The sequence below is a fragment of the Equus caballus genome, chromosome 12 (genome assembly GCF_041296265.1).
Source record: "Equus caballus isolate H_3958 breed thoroughbred chromosome 12, TB-T2T, whole genome shotgun sequence".
NCBI lineage: Eukaryota > Metazoa > Chordata > Mammalia > Perissodactyla > Equidae > Equus > Equus caballus.
Window position 1 is genome coordinate 24709935 of NC_091695.1, and position 22858 is coordinate 24732792.

Genomic DNA, 22858 nt, shown 5'->3' on the forward strand with positions numbered 1-22858 from the left:
TAACTTGTTGAATGTTACTTATTTATTTATTTTTGTGGAAGATCAGCCCTGAATTAACATCTGCTCCTAATCATCCTCTTTTTGCTGAGGAAGACTGGCCCTGAGCTAACATCCGTGACCATCTTCCTCTACTTTGTATGTTGGATGCCTACCACAGCATGGCTTGCCAATTGATGTCATGCCTGCACCCGGGATCCAAACCAACGAATCCTGGGCCACCAAAGTGAAATGTGGGCACGTACCCGCTGTGCCACCAGGCTGGCCCCATCCTGCCTCTCTTATTCACATCACCTAGCCCAATGTCTGATAGGTAGTTAGTTGATGGTAGGTGCTTAATACAGGCTGAAAAATGAAAGAGAATAAAGAACAAAAATACATATGTACATGTAAGAAAAATAATGAAAGATAAGTGCATACATAAGAAGACTTATTCTATTTTGAGTTAATAATTGATTTTTCACAAAGGTAACTATGTTATATTCCCTTAACATAGCAAAATTCCCTTAATGATGAAGCTCCTGCTCTATTTTCACCAATTCTCTATCCAAGAGGAGAAATATCCTTTGTTCTTTGGATAATCTTAGGTTTATTTTTAAAAGTAAGCCACTGGAAACTTCCTTTGAAGTGCAGAAAAATTAAGAGGGATTAATGGATAGAGAGATAGGTTAATGGATAGATATGAAATGGAACAATTTTACTAAACTGTTCAAGTTGAAATTTAAGTGATGGCTATACGGATGTTCACTGCAAAATTCTTTCAACATTGCTGTGTGTTTGCAAAGTTTCATACATGAAATCAAGAAAGAAGAAGTACATACTGAGTATAGTCTTGCCCTCAATAAAGTTGAAGTTCAATCTCCTTTATTTTCAGTGTCTTTAATGTTGGTGATTAGCAGGGAAATAATCAAGTCCTTTATTATGTACCGTTTAAGAAACAGACGGTATACTTATATCTGGTATGATTTCCAACAATACGAATTATGTGCTCACATGGTTAAACAAAAGTTTGATTACTTAGAACCCCTGGCTCTGTATTATCCCTCCAGCCTGAGATGTGCATGGTGGTCCCAGGGGATTTAATACAGTCAGACATGCAGCGTGACCGTGGGTGTTACTTGTTGGAACAGGAGAAATTATTTTTTCCCCTGTGACTCATTAGCCTCTCATCTGTGGAAAAGTGCTCCTGTCATTGTTCAAATCATTGAGTCTCTTTCCATATTTTGTGTCTGTGTGAATCCATGGCCATTCTTACTTTTGGTGGCTCTAGAATGGGAGAAACCCTCATATAATAATAATAATAATAATAATAATAATCGCCAGCGTCTGAAAGAGCGTTCTCAGCTTATGAAACTGTTCCACTTGCCCTACTTCATTTGATCGTCCAAAATATGCTTTGATGCACAGAGGTCGGGTAATATCATGTCCCATATCAATTTTACAGATTGAGGTAGGAATTGTATAAATGACCTTGACAATTTCATTGCAGAGTATTCAGTGACGGAGTAGAAATTTGAATCTAGGTTCCTGACTTCTAATCCAGTCACCCTTCCTTAATGTTGAACTAAATATGCACACAATTTCTCACAGCCTAATTTGAACAAGAGGAGTGAAGTCTTAGAGGACACAGGGTCCAGGACGACCTCATGAAAATAGCCACAGCAGAGGTGAATTTCTCTTTGTTTGAATTCATGCTAAGTCACCACAAAATCTCAAAACTATTTCTTATAATTTTCTTCCATGTTTAATGCAGTTCCTGTCCTTTCTGGAAGGTTAAATCTCACCGTGACTCCTCCCAAGTGAAATTTCTCTGAGCTGCATACTCTTTCAGGATTGTTGAGTAGAAGTTAGTCATCAGGAACTCTTTCTAAGTTGCTGCTGTGCCTGTCATAGGCTCCTCTCACTTTCCCCTCCCCAGGCATCTGTTCTTGCTGAGATGGAAAGATAACTATGTTAATACTTATTCCATCAGCTTCTGGGAAACTATTAAAGATATTCCACAAATGCCAACTGACCATGTCTTCTGCACTTGATCTTTGCCCAAAAGCTGAGAAGTGATTGCCCTTCTCTTCTAATGTCTCTTAATTCACCTTTATTTTGAATTTCCTGGCATGGAAATTAATAATCATTGACTACGCAGTCAGTCATCCCTGAGTCTGAAAACTTTTCCTTCATTTCCTACCTGTGACATCAAGCAAGTTACTTGTCCTCCCTAAGCCCCAAGCTTTTCATCTACAAAATAAGATTAATTACAGAGCTTGCCCCATGGGGCTGTTATAAGGATTAAATGGAATAATGCCCATGAAGGGTGTTGCTCATTTCTTATTGTTCAGTAGATAGTCTTAAGTATTGGTAAGTATTTTAATAATTCATAGTTAGAATATAAAAGTGCTTTTCATATAATTGACAAAAATTACCTTTGTATCTAATTAGAGTGAATTATATTCAGATAGATCTATTCCTTCCTTCATCCCTCCCCCTCTCTTTCTCTTCATCCCTCCCTACCTCACTCTCTCCCTTCTCTCCTCCCTCCCTGCCTTCCTTCCTTCCTTCCGTTTTTCCTTCCTTCCATCTGCACATCTCTATTGAGTGTCTTTACCATGTCAGGCAGTCCCTGTCCTTAAGGTTGTTGAGGGCTTCTGTGGAAGACAAAGAGATTAATTAAGCAATAATACAAATAAATGTAAAATTACATCTGTAATAATTGCTACACAGCATATAACAGGAGGCCTTGACTTAGTGGGGAAGATTCCCGGAGGTGTGATAATGGTGTTGAGATGTGCAGGTGAGTAGCAGCTAACCAGGTGAGAAGGAGCGAGGGTAGGAAGAATGAGAGAGCAGTTGAGACACTGGGTTCAGGAGCAAAGACCCTGTGGCAGAAGGGAGTTTGATGATTTGAAAGAAGCCTTTGGAGCTGAAGTAGAGGAAGCAAGGGCCGGAATAGTACAAGGCAGGGCAGGGTGCATAGGGAAGGGCTAATGCAGGGAAAGTCAGTTGGAAATCATCAGGGTTGGTCCAACCAGAGCCATGGGAATCCATTGAAGAATTTTAAGTAGAGGTGTAACATAACTCTCAAGAGTCATTTACCTTAAAGTAGTAGAAGGTTCGCTGATTAAGCTATCTTCCTTTGTACAACCATAGATCAGAACCCTATAGTACAGAGGGCAGAAATCAAATGACGTGGAGGAAGGATTATCTAAATTCTAACTCAGTGCTGAGTGGTCTGGGAAGTTGTGGAAGTAAGAGGGTTTCCTTCTTATCCTCTGAGTATTTTATTGAACAAGTAATGGAAATGCAGTCATATGCATCACCAAGTGCAAATACCAGTCGCTGCAGAGTGAGAGAGAGAAAGCAGTTGAGTTATTAAATTCAGGAAAGTGACTGTTTTATTGACTAGCAAACAGCAAGTACAAATTTACTCCATCATACATCTTTATTCTCACCAAGTACATTTTTGAACTGATTTCACATTTCCCCTGCATCATGTGTCTAAATCTCCCAAGTTTATTTACTTGTACATAACCTACTCCATTTGTGGAACTACAAAGTTGGCCTGTCTTGACACCAAGGAAGGAATGCCTTGGAAGTCATAAGTTTGCCCAGGGAGAGCTCTGGTTGCTGTTTCTAGAGAACAAATGATGCTATTTCTAGGAGAACAAACGATGCTTGAGCATCTCTACATGTTGGACAAGATAAGACAGAGAAAACCAACCAATATACAACACTCCCACTTGCAATCTTTATTTTAGGCAGGAGAAATTGTTTATAGATCCACCAGCAGGAGAAATGTGGGCTCTTGCCAGATCCATCCAGGGCTTATACAGACCTGCATCACTTAGTGACAGGGATATATCCTAAGAAGTGTGTCGTTAGCTGATTTCACCATTGTGTGAACATAATAGAGTGTACTCATGCAAACTCAGATGGTATGGTGTACTACACACCTAGGCTATATGGCATAGCCTATTGCACTTAGGCAACATGATATATATGAGGCTGCTGCTGGTATAACCCGGAGTATTATTTTAAAGTAAACTTTTTTTATAAGTAGAAAGAGTACATTCTAAAATAAGGATAAAAGTATAGTATAGTAAATATGTAAACCAGTAACATAGTCGTTTAGTATCGTTACCAAGCATTATGTACTGTACATAATGGTACAGGCTATACTCTTATTTGACTGTCAGAGCAGTAGATTTGTTTCTACCAGCATCATCATAAACATGTGTGTAACATGTGCTACAATGTTTTGACAGCAATCACATCACTAGGTGATAGGAATTTTTCAGCTCCATCAAAGTTTTATGGGACCACTGTTGCATATGCAGTCCATTATTGATTGAAACATCATTAGGTGATGCATGGCTTTATTATGAGAATCAGGAAGTCAAGAAAGCCTTTTTTCCCTTTTCATCCTCTGCCCAATTTCTCTATTTGATGTGTTTTTTGATATTATTACTATTTCAATGTCCAATTCTCCCAGGCAACTAGTTGTTATTTTCTTAGGTTTGACATGCATGGCTAACTCCCCACAACTGGGGACCAATTTAATGTATTGTCCTATATTGCTGCACCTTGTACCACTCTGGCCCTTGTGCCCTCTGCTTCAGCCCCCATGGCTACTTTCAAGTCATCATACTCCTTTCTGCCACCAGGTCTTTGTTTCTGAACCCAGAGATTTAATTATGAAACAAACAAACAAAAAGAATATATTGCAGTCTGTGGCGTAAGGCAATGAAATGCTCCCTGGTAGGATATTAGACAACAGAGAAATCCATAATGCTGACTCACTTGGAGCCCGGGATGGAAGCTTGTGCTGTTGTGCATTCCCTCCCTGCATCCAAGGTCAGCTGTAACATGCTCCCATGAATGGATGAGCAAAAGAACAGACACTAGATATCTTTATAGTACTCAGACTGTCCACTCATTCTTCTAGTATTGAAACTTTCTCATCTTAAGACACGTGTAATTCGATGCCAAGCCTGAAAAGTGCATTGACAGAGCCTTGGGTCTACATTATAGAAAAAAACCTCTTTTTTTCTTTAGGGTCACTCAATAACGAGGTACCATAGCTCTTCTCTGGTGGGTGGAGACTAGGCAAACAAGGCTTATGCTCAGGGACAGAGTAATTTTTAGCAGAAGACCAGTGATCTTTAAATGTTGAACCTTAACCTGCTTGATCAGTTACTTTTGGGCCTGGATGTGGAAAGCTCCTTTAAGAGGTTTTATAAATCGGAGAGAAAATATATATCTATACACATTAATTACACAAATGCATGTGAAATAGTGAAAATCTAAAGTGAATATTGAAATATTTAAAGAGACTTTAATGTTAATTATACTCAATTTTTAAAGAAAATGAAATTCACCCATTTGAAAGAGGACTAAGCAAAAATTTGTCCTTCACTAGGAACTTCTTAAATACATTATTCTCATCTAAAAACAATTTCACTATTTTCCAAAGTACCTCATTCGAGGTCTGTCATTTAGCCAACTTCTGCAATGCCTTCTTCATCAGTAAATCTTTACCTGCTCCCTCAATTTATGCCTGGTGACCAAGGTAATCTGACCAAGGTATATTGGTAAAACTAAGTTCAAGATTCTATTGAAAAAATGAAAACATTGGCTCCCATTTCCCTGTTGTCACCCTGCCCAAAGCCACTTTGTGTTTCCTCTGCTTCTTATTTGCAGAGAAACACTTCAGAGAAGGAGGTTATCATGTGTCCTCAGAATTCACACTCTGGCACACTCAGTGATGACAATGGTGCTCACAGTTAAACAGGAAAGAACTCTTGCACATTCACCAACCCCCTTCAGAGATGCAATTATGTGCATATTAAGTCTGAGATTCTGCATCATGTTTCCGCATTCCATAGTAAGCATCCATCCAGAGGGCTCCAGATTTGTTCTGTGCCTTGTGGGAGGGGTAAACAAAATCATCAGGAGGTGAGGCTCTAATATACAAGGAGCTACTCCACAGATCATTTGTTCTTTTACCTGGTTCAGAGCAACAACATCATCTTCAACTATATTTGAATAATCTCTTTTTCTGTTGCCAAGTGGTGGGAGACAAACACACTGAACTGTTTTGTGGCAGGTGTATTCACCTTTCTTTTATGGGAAAGATTGAGCTTTTCTTTCATTTTATTCTCTTCTGAAACCCAAACTATCATCTATCCTTTTCTCTACTATTTAAAATAAAAAGACTTCTCTGACTCACTGTAAGATAAACCAGATACTTGTAAACCACCCCATCGTATATTCACCTACCCATCCTATTTTATAATGTGAAAGACATTATTCTAGGCTCTGTGTATACAGAAATGAATAGGATAGATGCATGTCCTGTCCACAAGGAGTTTCTGGTCTACACTGGGAGATGCATATTAAATAATTCATTAACCAATGCATAATTTAATCATGGTTGTGAAAAACTTCATGAATGAAGAGATCTAGGTGTTACAAGAGCATGTGATGAAATTAATCTTGGGGTAAGGGAAGAGTGAGATGAGGAAAAGGCATTAGACATGAGCCTTGGAGAGTGAATGCAAATTGACAAACTGATATGAAGGTGGATTGGAAGAGTGTGTGAGAACTTAACACCTAGAACACTGGGCCTTTTTAAAATTCAATTTTATGTTTTTTCCTGGTTAGAAAAGCAACATATCACAGAAGAATCCTGAAGAATTAATTCAGTTGTGCAATCTCTCAATTTCAATGATCACTCCTCTTATCCAGTCCACCATCACCTCTTAGACCTGGACTATACAAAATCTCCCCAACTGGACTCTGAACTTATAGTGTTCACTAACCTCTTTCTACTCCGCATCCTGAATGAATGATCTTTCAAAATCTCAAAGTATATCATGTTCCTTAACTACTTAAAACATTTTAATTGTGGCCAGCTGTACTTCAAATAAAATCCAAACCCCATCGAAGTATAGGTGTGATCTTGCACCTGTCACCTCTTTAACTCTTTCCATGCACTGTCACACTCTCACTTAACAACTCCAGGCACACCAGCCTTCATTTTCAGTTCCTCCAACAGCCTTTTTTATATCTGTGGCTCAAGCCTCAGAGGAAGTTTTCGTTGAAAAATAACAAAAAAGTTATATAAAATTAAACTCCTTGTCAAAACCTCATTAAAAAAGAGTTGTTGTTATTACCTGTGATGCACCAACAAAAATAAAGAACCAAGCCATTTTTATTAATCTTATGGTAAAAGTACACTTTTCTTCAATCACTTTGTCTACCTGCAGATACCCCCACAATCTTCCTTTTGTGTTCTCCTCTTTGCTCTGTTGTTGTTTGGTTTGGTATGCTTTTTTGCCCAGAATCAAAATAGAAAAGGGCATTTAATGCATCCTGGTCTGGCAATCTTTTCCTGCCCCTCTCCACCTGGCTTACCTATGCTCTCATTTGGGACTCTTTCTGACCTTTGCATAGAGATAATAGGCTGCCTACATATCAGAGTTCCCATCACGTCTCCTTTGCATACTATAGCATGGTCTGCATCAATGAGTATTTGTGAAAAACAAATCAGGGGTTCAGCTCCAAATCATATGTGTGTGGCTTATTAAGATATCTGAAATAAGAACCCACCCTCTAAGAATTCTTAGCTAAATGTATTTTGAGGAGGGGATCAACAGACAAGAAACAATAGTAGAATTGACCCAGAATATATTTAACACCTATCATATAAATGCAAAGTCCCAGGATAGCCATGAAATACAAAAATCTTTATTTTTAACTTTTTTATTGAGGTAGCATTGGTCTCTATAGTGCATAACTTTAAACACACACACACACACACACACATATATACACATTTCAGGTGTGCATCATTATATTTAAACTTCTGTATAGTCAGCATCGTGTTCACCTCCAAAAGTCTAGTTGCCATCTGTCACCATACACATGTGTGCCTTTACCCTTTTGGTCCCCTCCATTGCCTTTCACCGCTGATAACTGCCAATCAGTTCTCTGCATCTATGTGTTTGTTATTTTAACTTCCAAGCATGAGGGAAAAGGTACGGAATTTGTGTTTCTCCGTCTGAGGTATTTCACTTAGCATAATACCCTCAACGTCCAACATGTTGTCAAAAATGGCAAGATTTCATCATTTTTTGTGGATGAGTGATATTCCATTATATATATATATACACCATGTCTTCTTGATCCATTCATCCAGTGATGACCACTTAATTGCTGGCATGTAGGAAGCTTTGCAGGAGAAGCTTGAGTTTTGGAGTCAGAAGACCTATGTTTGTGTTTTCATGTTAACAGGATGTGTGAATTTAGTCAAGTGTCTTTCTGTACTTGTTCTCTCATCTATAAAATGTCTCTAACACCTACATGCAAAGAAGATTAAGTGCATGTAAAAGAGTTTCCTAAGCTCCAAAATATTTGCTGTGATGATGATGATGAAGATAAGAATGAGGATGACAAACTGTTGGCTATAGTTCAAGTACTGTGCTAAGCATTTTACATAGATAATTTCAGTAAACTCTCATCAATATATCTATGAATTAGGTTCTATCATAATCTCCATGTTATAGATAAGATTCTGAGAGGAGACTATTTTTCCAAGGTCACATAGCAGGTTTAACTGTGGAACTAAAATGTGAACTCGTATCTATCTGGGTCCATAGTTAACACTCAACTGCCATGTTATATATCCAATATATAAGAGTCAAACATCCTTACCTTTGGGAAATACTTTATTAAAAGGCCATTGACTCTGGGTTATAGACCTTGGGTCCCGCCTGGTTCTATAACTTATTCTATATGTGACATTGGGTGAGTCCCAATCTCTCAGGACCTAACCAATTAAATCAGGGAGTTGAACTATGGGCTCTCTCAGGTTCATTGCTTTAGGGCCATTGGATATTTTATAATCTTTGTTTCAGTTGGTATGCTAGACATAGTTCATTAAGTAATTAGCAATCCAAGTCACCTTGGCTATATGCCAAATGAATGGAGTATACTACAGATATCAGAGGGAGTTAAAGGGTAAAGCTATACCAGGTGGTGAAGGCTTTTTGGAGAAGATGGGCCTGAGCCATGTATTATTTCCCTCCATAGCACTATATTTACAAATATTTTATTTTTGGTTAACCTAATGTGGTGTCATGGCCTGGCCTAAATAGGCAATTACAGCTCTTTCAGGGGAGAAGAGCAATCCAGTAAGCCCTAGAGAGACTCAGGCAGGAAGAAAAAGTTGGTGGTTGCATGCTTCCTGCCACCACCACAGTGTAGGGACAGCATTTTATCAACAGCAATGAGTCAGCTAGAAGTTGTAGCCAAAAGCCCAAGAGTTATTTGGAGTTGAATTTTCTTTCCTCGATGAGGCCTGTGGGAGCCTCATCCATCCACACCATCCTTGCCCTTGTGAGAGTGAGGATCTAGGCAGTGATTCTCTACCAGGGGTGATTTTGTCCCCCAGTGAACAATTGGCAAATATCTAGAGACAGTTTGACTGTCATTACTTAGCAGGGGAAGCTGGGGGAGCCTGCTATCTACATCTGGTGGTTAGAGGCCAGGAATGCTATTGAACATCCTGCAATGCTCAGCACAGCACCACCACCCCTTCACCTCTAGTAATACAGAATTATCTGACCCAAAAGGTCAATACTGCTAAGGTTGGGAAACTCTGACATAAGGGAACAGTATTTACAACAAAGACAGAGAAGCTAATTCACTAAGAGCAGCTATGAATAGAAGCTTCTTATTTCTATTCTCACCTCCCACTCCAACATCAGAAGGAATAGAGAGGAAAGCACCTCCAGTCACTAGATCAACACGTGCAAGGTCTTTGGGCAGGGTGGGAAAAGCTTTACACTGAATATGAGGTTGATTTTTTAACAGCTTCCTATTCTAAAAGATTTGAGACTCACAAAAGTTGCAAAAATTATAGTTTCCCATGTACCCTTCACGTAGCTTCTCCTTCTCCAGATAATGACGTGTTACGTAACCATAGTACATAGTCAAAACCAGAATACTGACTATGATGCAATACTTTCAAGTCAGCTACAGACACTATTCAGGTTTCACCAGTATTTGTATGCAATCCTTTTGTCTATTTGTTTGTTTCGGTGTACAGTTCTATAAAGTTTTATCACATGTGTAGATTCAATCATCACCACAATCAAGATACAGAACCGTTCCATCACCACAACAAAAATCTCTCTCATGTTACCTGTCAATAGTCACATCCTTACCCCAGCACTCATATCTGGTTACCACTGATCTGTTCTCTATCACTATAGTTTTCTCACCTCAATAATGTTACGTAAATGGAATCATACAGTATATAGCGTTTTGAGGGGTTTTTTTTCTTTATTTCCACTTAGTATAATGCCCTTGAGAGTCATCCAAGTTGGTGTATATTTCAATAATTTATTCCTTCTCATTGATGAATACTATTCCATTGTAAGTATGTACTGCAGCTTGTTTAACCATCTCCTTGTTGAAGGACATCTGGGTGGTTTCCAGTTTGGGGTATGGTAAGTAAAGCTGCTATAAACTTTTGTGTTCAGCTTTTATGTGAAACTAAGTGCTCATTTCTCTAGGACAAATACCCAGGAGTGCAGCTGCTGCATCATTCATATGATAAGTGTACATGCACCTTTATAAGAATCTGCAAAACTGTTTTCAAATGGGTCTGCACCATTTTACATTCCCATCAGGAAAGCATGTGAGATCTTTTAACTTGGAGACTTTCAAAATATAAGACTTTTAAAATGGAAAGTGCCTTGCTTTAGTGACCCAAATGAGGTGGTTTTAATAACTAAAATGACAGCATAGCTAAGTCATCTGATTGTGATCATATTAAGGAAACTCACTGTCCACCTGGAAAGGGAGGTCCCAAAGAGCATGGGAGGTAGCAGTCATTAAAGAAAATAAACCAGTTTATCTTTATACCTAAATAAGTAGAGATTCCACAATCAAACATTCTATCAATAATTGTCATCTTCTTTGAAAGGCAAATTTCTCTTTCCAGTTTTTACTTTTTAAAGACAAAGATAACTGCCACCCGGAGCTTCTGATTGCCATATGTTTAATTCATAGTATCATCCAGAAATCAACAAATTCCAGCCAATTGCAAAGAACCTGACTTCCTAGTGTGTCTGGTTGACCTTATGTGAAAAATAGGTATTTTTAATACACCTAGAAACAACTGGGTCTGTCAATTAATGATATGAGTATGATAGCATGTAAGTTAAGTTATGTTACTTCTCTAATCTATTACAAATTGTAACAAACAACAGTTACTACATCATACTTTCTATACAATTTGATAAGGTACATAAATGAGTTAACACAATGCCTGAGACAGAGTGAATATTTAATAAATATTTACTATATTTAGGCGAAAATGACATGTAAGAGGGTGGAACAAAATCAATCACCAAAATTGATTTCTGGTGATGAATAATGCATTAATATTAAAAGAGATGTCAGGATGATAGGCTGTTTTAGAATACAGTTCAATTAGTGTTGAGGCAGATTGAGTATAATTTGCTAACTGTTATCTAGCAGATATGAGGAAAGAAATATTTAGATCTACACTTATCCAATGAACTAGCCACTAGCTACATGTGGCTATTTATATTTAAATTTGAATGAATTCAATGAAATTAAAAATTTAGTCTCAGTAACCACATTTCAACACTAGCCACACTTCAAGTCATCAATAGGCATGTATGGCTAGTGCCTACTGTCTTGGACAGCACAGATATAGAACATTGCCATCATGGCAGAAAGTTCTGTTGGACAGAGCAGAAGGATCCTCAGACCTTTAATCATACTTCTAATATACTTGAACTTTTTAATAATATTATGTATTCTGTTTTTTGTGTTTAAAAAAACCTTTGCAAGAATAATTCTATAGGCTTCACCAGATTGCCAAATATGATTTAGAGCCATAGTAAAAGATCAAAACTAGAGGTAGAGACCTGATACACCATTGTCCTGAAGAATGAGAGTCAATGCTCTTGCACAAGGAGAGAAGGTATTTGCGAAGGAGGCAGAATCTTAGCAAATGTTCACCTGACAGGAGGAGAAGCTGATGAATGACTGGAGAAGGCAAAGATCTAAGAGAGTTCAGTATCGAGGAGCCAGAAGAAGAAAGAGTGGGCTGCTGAACTGGGTCAAATGCTACAAGATGAAGAGGTTGAATACTGAGCTCAACCTCAGCAACCTTAGTTGCTCCTGGTTTGAGCAACTAAGCAGTCGTGGTAACCCAGTGGAGACGTTTCTGTGTTTGATGGGGCTAGAAGCCAGTTTACACGGAACTGAGTGCGTCCTTCAGAACAGTATCAGTACTAAAAACTCTGCATTCAAGAATTTGGCAAGAGTGAAGGAAAAGAAAGGAAGGTAGCTTGAGGATATAGAATGAAACATTTTTTTAATGGACTTGCGGTTATTTGGAGACAGAGGAAAATGAATTCATGGTCAGAGAAATACCAAGAATGTTCTATTGGAGGTGGGACAGAACACAAGAGAATAGGCTGTGTTATAGCCAATATTTCTCCACTTGCCCTTCATCTCTATGTGGAGGAAGCCCCTCATCTTGGGGCCATCCCTGAGTAGGCTAGAAGGCAGTGACAGTGTCCCAGTACTAGCTTTGCAGGGCAAATCTTTCATTTAGGAATCTCCAGTTCCAAAAAGTCTGTTTAGGACCTTTTCATTCTTCAAACCTCACCTTAGGGTCACTTCCACCAAGTCTTCCCTGAATTCCCAAAGACATTTTGGGCCCTCTCTTTTCTATGATATGATAACAACCTATAAATGTTTCTCTCGCACATTGAATAAAAACACTTAAGCATTAGTATTTTGTCTAGGTCTTTTCGGTATCCTCAACAGCCAGCTTGTAAAAGGAGCTTTGCAAATATTTGTTGGATAAATAAACTAATGAACATGATGTCACTATAGTGTTCCCTTTAGCCTTTCAAAAAGTCTTCCTAAAAACCTATACTATAATTAGTGAGGGAAATTCCTTTTACTAGATTGGAATTACAAAGGCCAAAAAGGAGCAAAATAAGGACTCTTACAACCAACTGAAATGATTGGCAAATCCCATATCACTCAAACACGCTAGCTATGAATATTTAACACTATTCATACTTACTTGCCTATGATAAAATTAGCAGAGTTTCTTGGATTCATACAGGCCAGGAATCAAATCCCACTTCTTCAGTCTCTTGCTAAATATATGACCCAGAATTAGGTGCTTAACCTCTCAGATGTTCAATTTCCTCATCTGTAAGATAGGAGTGAAAATACCTACCTGTCTATTGTGAAGAAGAAACAAATAACAGATGTGAAGAACATAGCCAAGAGTAGAAACTCCATAAATGTTAGCTAAATGTATTTGTCATCTTGAGTGTTTAATCTGGGAGGTACGGAAAATATAGGATTAAAAGGGAGTGGTGGCAAAAGTTCAGTCTTAAATCCACGTGATAATTTGCTTGATGACTTTGAATTCTTTGACCCTTGGAAAGCCATAATGATTTCATATAGGCTAGAACATAATGCTTTTCTAGTTTTTTGTTGTAATTGTTCTTTAACATTATTCTGATAAAAGTAGTTCCAGACACTAAATGTTGGCAAGAACATCCCAAATCAAGCACTTTTATTGCTACCCCTTGCCATTATATGGCATAAGAACCTCAGAGTTTACTTGTTACAGAGAAAATAAAATGACAGAGGATGCCCCAGCATCATTTTGTGGCAGTCACTCTCATTACTCTTGAGCATTTTGTTACACAAAACTATTTTTAGCAGTTAACATTTAGTGATTCTTCCATTATGCCATACATTGAGCTACATGCATTTCCTTACTCCTCACAACAACCCATAAGAAGGGTGCACAGTGCCCCCATTTCCCACTCACTTGCTGTGTAAGTTAGGACTACTCACTTGCCCTCTCTGATCATCAGTTTTCTCTCATAAAGCAATATGAAACTAGGTGTCTCTTCCCGCTCTGACACTGGATTTTTCTTTCGTTACTACAGATAAAAATGCCAAAGGAGAGACTGTAATAAAGGAAGTAGGAGGATTCTGTGCTATAAATTGGTCCCATTTTTCTGGACTGGCCCGATAAAGACATTTATTGGCCTAAAGTGACTTCATCACTTGTGCAACATATTGTAATCCTCTCTGGACACATTGGGACCACGAGGAATTCTCTGGAAGCATAGGCACAGTCAAGTTGTGGAGATTTTCCAGTCACTCCAAGATCTTGGTTTCTAAATAAAATTTCCGGTTAATATAAACCAAATGGCTGATTCCACGGAAGGGGCAGGAAAAGTGAACCTGGTACATCTTTGTATGCCAGGAAATAAGGATTTTCTCAAAAGCTCATGAGGATATATGAAAAGAATAAGAAGTCAGTTTGACAGGGCTTCCTTTGACCATAATTGGTAAAATTTGCAAGATGAATAATAATAGAAATGGATAAAAGTCCATTGATTTTAAAAGAACCCATGAGTCCTTACTCAAACAAATAAATTAGATACATAGATGAATAGATAGCTATGTACATAGGTAAATAGATGGATATAGATTGATAGATAGAAAGATACAGGTGTCCTTACACATGCAGTGTGAAAGAAATAAAGCAAATGTGGTAAAATTCTGACAATTGATGAATCTAGACGGTAGATGTAAGAGTATTCACTTGTCTATTCTTGAAACTTTTATGTAGGTTCCAGATTTATTTATTTTATTTATTTATTTATTTACTTATTTATTTTTGAGGAAGATTAGCCCTGAGCTAACATCTTCTGCCAATCCTCCTCTTTTTGCTGAGGAAGAATGGCCCTGAGTTGTCATCTGTGCACATCTTCCTCGACTTTATACGTGGGACACCTACCACAGCATGGCTAGACAAGCGGTCCCATGTCCACATCAGGGATCCGAACCGGCAAACCCTGGACCGCTGAAGCAGAACATGTGGACTTTGCTGCACCACCAGGCCGGCCCCAGTAAAGAATTCCTCTATTTTTTTTTTAATTATTTTTTTTCCTTTTTCTCCCACAGCCCCCCGGTACATAGTTGTGTATCTTTTAGTTGTGAGTCGTTCCATTTGTGGCATGTGGGATGCCACCTCAGCATGGCTTGATGAGTGGTGCCATGTCTCTGCCCAGGATTCAAACCAGGGAAACCCTTGGCTGCAGAAGCAGACTGAGCGCACTTTATCACTGGGCCATGGGGCAAGCTCCAAGGTTCCAGATTTAAAAGCATAAACATTTGGGAAGAAAATTGAACCTAGTAATTTTCTTCTTAAATAGCTGTGAACTATGAGCTTAAAAAACTCTCTGGTAATAATAAGATTTCTTCTCTCTTTAGAGCCAAGAGATCCAAGAGATGCAATGATCGTTGATCAATAAAATCTCACTCTGATCATCCACAAGTTCTTTCTGAATTTTCATTAACTCTTTAACACAGACAACCTTCCTGCTCCATTTTGTCAGAAAGTCAAATTTTGCCATCTTTAATTCTTACAAAAAGGCAAGTGGTTTTGCTATAATAATTAGAAGATGCATAGTATTTATCTTAATTAGTAAGTTTCTAATTCTATATTCAGGGCTGATATAATAAAGGTGCTGAAAATGAGGTAAAAAATGTTGAATTCAAAATAACCAATAAATTTATTTTAATTTACATTGTCAACAAGCCTCCATCTACCATATGAATCACCATAATGGATTCCTATCTTCACACACAAAGACCTGTCTAGATTTTGCCTGCAGAGAAGCTTACTCTGGTCAGTTAAATCTTCAATCTTCACTTTGAAATACACACACACACATATAGACTTTTTACAGATGCACTTAGGGGAAGTACCCTTGAGTTCTTGAGAAACACAGTGATAGTTTTCTCTTCACTTGAAGAGACATGATGAAGGGGACATAGTTTACTAATCTCTGAAAGGTCCACAGAAAGGAAGAAAAAAGGATAATGAAGAAAAGAGGGAGGAGGAGAGGAAAAGAAAGAGAGAGAGGACAAGGTGAAGGAGTAGAGAATAAAAAGATAAGAAATAGGAGAGAAAAGAATCAAAACTTCACTTGTGTGATGGAGTCTATTTCGAGAAATAGCATGTTACAATAACATTTGCCCAGAAATTTGACCCCAGGCATCCACAGTGGATATGTGAGAAGGGTGTTAAGTACCTCTAGATGTGGCCTCCATGTCCTAGAGACTGAATGACATTATGCAAGGTTCATCGTCCTGGGGACCATGAGCAAGTGTCTCATGAAACCAAGCAATAAACCTATAGTATCTTCCAAAATTGAGATGAGACTATCCTGGATATTACTGAACAGGAATCAAAATTGCCATGAAGTTTTACAACAAAACTGAATTAACCAGTAATTTGAAGTTACTTGAAGCTTGACCACCAGTGCATGCATTTATTTTCCTTGAATATTAGAGAGTCCTTAGGAGAAAAATTTTAAGAGATCATCTCCATTCCACCACTTTTGAGCAATCTAATCCCTGACACAATATTTAATCTCGCTGTCTGATTTCCCCTGCCTAAGAAAAGGAGCTAATAATACTTATCATATACCACTATGGTGAGAACTAAGTAAAATGAGGTAAGTCAATATGACAGAGGCATGAAAAAGCTTGACAAATGTCTCTTCTCTTCACTCTTTCTCTCTAGAAATGCACCTGAAAGAACAGCTAAAGGTCACTGGCAAAGCTCAAACTTGGTCCCATCTTTCTGCTCATCCATTCATGCCTTTATTCACTGATTTAACAAATATTTAGTGAGGACTTAATCCTAAGACAGTCTCTACAAATAGAGTGAGGAATCAACTAGGCAAAACTGCTGTGTCCTGGACTTTAGAATTTAACTCCCTGCTCTGTTGTCTAGCCATTCTCATCTCTTCTTTGACAAATTGAACATAGAAAATCTTGGGTGTTTGTGTTTTCCTTTCAGGATTAGGTCTCCCTTTCTCCATTCTCTGCATGAGCTAAGGCAGTAGCTGAGACCACAAGAGTAAGTGGTTGTGATGAGGTGGTAAGAATATGAGGCTAGGCTGCCCCATTTGAATCCTGCTCATGGCAGGACCAGGCCAGCCAATTGGCAGCTGTCAGGAGACCAGCTGGGTGCTGGGAGTCCCTGTGACTAAAGCAGTCCTTCCTGAATGTCTACACTGGAACCATGAGACTCTTCAAAGCCAAAGCACCAGTAGCTACCTGGGGTGCTTTTCAAACAAACTTTGTCGAAATGATCAGGCTCCTGGGCCTTAATAGCAATGGTCATTTAAGTTATTTAAAAAAAAAAAGGAAATTGAAGTGAAGCCTGGGGAGGTGAGAGAATTACCAACAGACGCATGTAACTACATTTCTGAGGAAAAAATTACATACGTACAATAGTAATACTGGTGGCCGCTACATCTATTGAGTTACTCCATTTACTAGACACTAGACTAGGTTCTTGCCATATATAATATAATTTAGTCCTGTCTACAAATTTATGGTTATTGCTTTTGTTCACCCCTTTTTAAAAAATAAGAAAGCTGAGGTACATAGATAATAAGAATCTTGTGCAAGAATACTTAGACATTTCTGGCTCTAAAGTTTATGAAGTTTCCAGTATTTTAAAGAACCTCCCTGCCTCCAAAATGAAATAGGTACAAATGTTTTAAAAGAATGGATAGGCCGGCCGGTGGCGCAGCGGTTAAGTGCACACGTTCCGCTTCCACGGCCCAGGGTTCGCTGCTTCCGATCCCGGGTGCAGACATGGCACTGCTTGGCACACCATGCTGTGGTAGGCGTTCCACATATAAAGTAGAGGAAGATGGGCATGGATGTTAGCTCAGGGCCAGTTTTCCTCAAATAAATAAATAAATAAAGGAATGGATAGCCATCTTGATAGTCTAGTTGGTATCCATGCAGGCATAGACAGGAAAATAACAATTACAGAGCCCCTGCTATGAACTAAATGTTGCCAATGGTAACACCAGAGGATGGATGTGAAGGTCTTTAGCTATCTCCCTCAACACACACACAGACTTCCCACCAGTGTGTCTGCATTGTGTGATATGACCAGATGACATTAGCTCAAGATTAGATAAGGTGCCAGCCATCTCCCCTAGACAAGCCCCTACCCTGCCCCCAGCAAACTTCCAGCCAGATTGTTGCCCTCAAACTTCACTTACACTGAAATTACAGAGCTATCTTGAATTTTAGTATTTAACCTACCAAATGTACCAAATATATGTATATTGGATTTGTGAAACTCCCATCCAGAAATCATGGACACTACTGAGGGTTTCTGTAAATAGCATAGCACTTATGTTAATTCACTGTAATCCTGAGTGTTGTGCTTACTCTTTCATTTTACAGATGGGAAAACTAAAGCCCAAAGAAGTAAGGGAATTTACTTAGTTAATAAGTAATAGAGCTGAAATAGGATCCCAGACACATCTGGCTCCAAAATCCCTGCTTTTTCTTTTTTTCTTTGGCCCCCTATTAAAAAAAACCTGGTCTTTCTAAATTATAAAAATAACGTATATTCACTTGTATAAATTTTGGAAAATGCCATAATGAAGAAAAAACTTCACTAATAGTATAATCTAAAGAGAACTAATGCCAACATTTTCCCCCCGACCATATACTTTTGAGTAAATAGAATTTTGACTACTAATTTTTTCATTTATTTTACAAGTGTTAGTGCCTACCATTAAAAATCCTATAAGAAGTTTGTTTTTAATATGTGTATAATGTTCAATATATACACAATAAATTAGCTGTCTTTCTTACTGTTGGACATTTAGTCCATTTCTGATTTTTAATAATTATAAATATCACTGGAATAAAACCCTTAGTACCTATATCTTGGGCTGAATTACTGATTTAGTGAGGGCTGATTCCCAAATAGAAGAAAGGGCTTTTTCTATTATTTCATGCTCACTGTTTTCTTAAAATTAAGATCTGTCCCTCACCCTGCACCCCCACTCCCACCCTGGAATGTCTTCTTCTAGCTCTTTTCAACCACTGAGTCAAGTTATTATTACATGTATATGTCCAGACTCTAGGTTTGGAGAATACAGTGAAAAGAATTTGTGATGTAGAATCAGAAAATCTGATTTCACACCCCAGTTTACTATTCACTGACACAGTGACTCTGGCAGTTACCTGAGTTTTTCAGCCTGTCTTTTCTCAACTGGAAAATGGGCAGTAATAGCACTTCCCTGAAGAGATCAATGTGAGAATTAAATCAGATAAACATGTGACGAGGTTTCTGTAAATCATAATGTGTTCCAACAAATGTCGATTTCTATTACCTTTAGTCATTTGACAGATTTAGTTGGCTTTCAAAGGGAAATAAACGAGAGAAAATGGTTTATCATAGATTTTTTTTTTGATAAAACAAAATCTTTCCTTAAAAAATATTTTTAAACAAGTTTAAAAGCCCTATTATGTTGAATTGGCAAATCTAAATTTCTCCACTCCCACGCATGCCAGACAGCTGGTGAACCCAATCTAGCCAGGATGCAGAGAAGGGGAGTCATGTGACCCTAGCCTAGCCTCTCTTCCCAGGGGCAGGCCACAACATTCAGTCCAACTGTCATTGGCCCCAGCTCTACACTATAGGACATTCAATGATGAAGGAGGAGGCTACTAAGAAATCAGCCAAGAAGGAGAGGAGTAGTCAAGAGAGAAATGTTGTCTAACATCCAAGAAAAATGGTGCTCCAGCCTCCATCAGGGGAAAAAGACTCAGGACAGATAGAGAAGTTAGAGGCTGAGAAAGTGTTTGCTCTCAGGTTTGTGAAGAGACAACTAAGCTAAAGAGTGTTTTGTGTAGGCATCATACTGCAATGGGATAAAAGTATAGGAAAAGGGTCATTTTGTTACAATCAGAGGTAAGGATTAGAAATTTCATGAGTCAACTCAGAAATCCCAGGGGTTCAATGATGATGAAGTTTGAAGAAAAACATGAGGGCAGTGGGAGCCTTGTAAGAAAGAGTCAGCCCTACCGAGGTGAGAAGCATCAGGGGAATTGGAAGCCAGTAGCAACTGAGAAACTGACGCTTCTGTAAAGCAGGAGGCAAATGAGAAGTGGGACATGCCCAGAAAAATCCTCAACATGTACAGCTGGCAGGAGATGCAGAGACACAAACAGGAGGTCGAGCAATGGCTGGTGATCAATCACTAGGTCTTCGATGTTCCTGGCTGGGCTGACAGACATCCAGGTGGGCAGCAGGTCCTCAACCACTATGCCAGGGCAGATGCCATGGTAATAAACTCAAAGCTCTGCCCTTTCTCTCTTCCAGTTGCTGGATGGCTGGGACCTTGGTTCTCTTCCCAAAAGTATTTCAAGAACATGTTCAAGCTCCACAATCGCTCCTCTTCTCGAAAGCCAATTTTTCAGCATCACTATCCACCAAGAATTTGCAAGCAAATTAAGCCTCAAGGTCTACCTATTATCTGCACCGGGTTTGGGATGAACTCAGAGGTGGATGGTGGATACTATGTTTGAGTATTTGAGTTTTGTTTTGTTCTTGGTGTTTTTTGTGTGTTTGTTTGTTTTGAAATGGAAGAAGAACATTACAAATAGGTGAATAAAATCCAGAAAAATATGTCAGCATACAGGTAGAAATTTCTCAGATGCTTAATATTTGAATGTCTAAAGGACAGACAGTAATTCATCTCTTAGGCGTCAAAATGTTGTTCATAAAAATGATGAAAATCTACAATGGCATAGGCTTTTAGACCTGCAGAGCTGTCTTGCATCCTGTAGCTCAAACAGTGCAATACAGGTAATATAACACACTTTTATAGAAGAAATTAAAATCAGAGAGGTTAATTGACTGGTCCAAGGTCACCTAGCAGTAGATATCAGATTCAAAAACTTTATCTTTCTTAAATTCTAGTCTTTCCACTTTTCTTCACTACTTCTCCTCATCAGCCCTCCCCAACAAAATGGCTAAGGAAAAAAAAAAACCTATAACATTTATTGGATGCCTAGAATACCCTAGACACATTCAAATGCATCACCTCTCTTAACCCTCACCATGAGGAAGGTGGATATTATTCCCATATTACAGATGAGAAAATCAGTGTTCAAAGAAGCAAATACCGTATCACATAACCAGCAAATAATAGTGGTAAATTTTGAAATGAGGTAGGTTTTTGACCATAAAGCCTTTTATAGCTGAGACCTTATCAAATAAAATTTCATTTAATATTCGATAGGGAGGTCTCTGAAACCCTTAAATTCATTTAGAAATCCCTTTTAAAATATTCTATAACGAATTTTGTTTTATCCCAATTAGGAGTTCTTATCTGCACATTGTACAGAGAAAGAAACAGAGAATAAGAATAAGAGGAGCTGAATCACTAACCCAAGATCAGAAAATTAATAAGTGATGGAGCAGAAACTTAAACCTATGGGTTTTTACTTTGTTGTCCTTGTTGTTTCACAGTTTATTATATAAGTTCTCCAATTGGTTTCAAAGCATAGGATTGAAAAGATAAATACACTAAGCATCACTCTGTGAATGGTACTATACTAATAATAACATAATAAGGAATCAACTGGCAAATTTGCAAAGTAAACAAAATTTTGTCTTCTGATGCAATCAACATTTTCCCCCCAATTTCTCATCTCCCATCTCTGACCAAGTTCTTCTTCTCCTAACTTCCTGTATTGATTCCACAATCAAATGAATTCCTTTATAAACATACCTTGCTAAATCCTCACCACTTTTGTCACATCTGACGTATTTTAAACAAAGTTCATCCTCTTATTGGGAAAGTGAGCATGAGTTTGGAACAAGGGATGGGAGTATTGTGTGTGTCAGGAAGATGCTTGCTGTGTAGGAATCCAGACAACTGAGGGTAGAAGAAGCAAGATGGAAAGTATTTCTGCAAAAATATTAAGGGGGAGATTAACAAAAATAAAATGAAAAAAAAACACTACAGATCCCTATCTAGCCCGCCCCCTCATTCCCACAACTCAGAGATAACATGGATAATGCTTTTGTAACACAAGTTAGAGAATTATCTCAGAGGATATGATGGCAAAGACATGGAACTTCAACCACCATGAAAATAACTGATAGACTTACACATCTTGAGGCAGCTCAGCTGATAAATCTGTAATTTGCTAATAACTTTTATCTCCCAAAACTTAGGAAAAGACCAGGATTCTTCAATTCTAGTCAACAAGGAGAAATAGATTAATAAAATAGAAATCATCAGAACCTTAGAGAAAAATAGCCATGACACCTTAGGATTCATAGCTTTAGAATGAAAATTCTGAGAATGGTCAGCCTTGTACCTTAGACGTTAAGGAATTAAATCCAAAAATGTTCGTAGAAAATATGCCCCAAAAGAAGAAGGCTCAAGAAGAATGGGAAGGTATCAGGAGAATTCTGACAAGCACCATACTCCAGGACGACTCAGAGTATGGTGAGCCTGAGCTTTGGAATCGGTTATGTGAACCTGGGAAAATTATTGAAATGCTCTGGATCTCAGTTTCATCATCTGCAAAATGAGAATTACTTTCCCCATCTAACTGGCATATGGTAAATAAGACTAACGCTTATAAAGTACTTAGCATAATGTCAGACACTTAATAAATCTTTAGTAAATTGTGGTAATTATTACTCATATCATGGGCATCCATAGCCTGAGGATGTGATTCTTTTACTTCCTGTTTACCACCAGCTTAGAAATATGATTACATTTGGTGACATCTGATTGGGCACAGAGGGGTCCTTGAGGAGTGGAGAAGCAGCATGCTGTCTAGTGAAGGGGGACAGAACATAAAGTCAGAGGACCTGAGGTCCAATGCTTACTCTAGAACTTAAGAGGTATTTATAGGTTCTACCCTG

General features: G+C 38.3%; 1 long non-coding RNA gene across 1 annotated transcript in view; it reads right to left on the minus strand.

The window, feature by feature from the left end:
* Window positions 1–1718: 1718 nt before the first annotated feature.
* The window catches only part of LOC138916402 (uncharacterized), a 75387-nt gene continuing 54247 nt past the window's right edge, over window positions 1719–22858 (minus strand). Inside the window, exons 3-5 of the long non-coding RNA XR_011423643.1 lie at window positions 13130–13261; window positions 2597–2636; window positions 1719–1928 (exon numbers count right to left, since the gene is read on the minus strand). This is a non-coding gene — a long non-coding RNA (uncharacterized lncRNA). The remainder of the gene's footprint in view (window positions 1929–2596; window positions 2637–13129; window positions 13262–22858) is intronic.